General features: G+C 32.1%; 1 protein-coding gene across 1 annotated transcript in view; it reads right to left on the bottom strand.

The window, feature by feature from the left end:
* Positions 1 to 297, bottom strand: part of LOC106877453 (choline transporter-like protein 1) — an 86006-nt gene extending 85709 nt beyond the window's left edge. Inside the window, exon 1 of the mRNA XM_052969869.1 lies at positions 156 to 297. The gene's annotated coding sequence lies outside the window, so the exon portion shown is untranslated. The remainder of the gene's footprint in view (positions 1 to 155) is intronic.
* Between the last annotated feature and the right edge of the window lie 366 nt (positions 298 to 663).

Here is a 663-nt window from a genome sequence, read left to right as displayed (position 1 = left end):
TATATATATATATATATATATATATATATATATATATATATGCATATATACAGACACATATAATCATATATATATATATAATGATATACATACATGATCATATGTATGCATATAGATATTGTATATGTAAATACGTGAATATTATATACACTTACCTCAACTAAAAGTTATCCTACAGACATGTGTGACGGTACTGTTTCTAACTTGTACGCACACTTCAGCACGCGCACTCTTTTACTCCCTCTCTCTTTCACTTAATGCTCCTCCATCACCTCTGCCCCTCACTCTCTTTCCCCACAACATCTACTCTATGTTTTTAACTCACTTTTTTCTCCCTCCCCCCCTCTCTCTATGTCTCTCTAGTTTTGCTTCTCTTAAGTTTGTCACTTTGTTTCCGTTTTCGTAGTTTTCGTAATTTGCTTTGCTTTAACTTTTCTATTAATTAACAGTTAATTAACCAACTTTACTGTTAACGGTAATTAATTACAAATGATTTCAGAAGTTAAAGCAAAACTTCGACAAAAGTTGCTGCCGGTTTAAAAAGTAGAACAATGTCTCTTTAGCTTGAGTTTGAGAATGTATAAAAGCGATATAATAATTACGGAGAGGTACATGCATAGCAAGTGACTTGATCTGAGATCGTGTGCTGAAACAAAAACAATT

The sequence above is a fragment of the Octopus bimaculoides genome, chromosome 8 (assembly GCF_001194135.2).
Source record: "Octopus bimaculoides isolate UCB-OBI-ISO-001 chromosome 8, ASM119413v2, whole genome shotgun sequence".
In the NCBI taxonomy this organism is placed as follows: domain Eukaryota; kingdom Metazoa; phylum Mollusca; class Cephalopoda; order Octopoda; family Octopodidae; genus Octopus; species Octopus bimaculoides.
The sequence above is the reverse complement of the archived record's forward strand: the minus strand, read 5'-3'. Positions and strand labels throughout refer to the sequence as shown.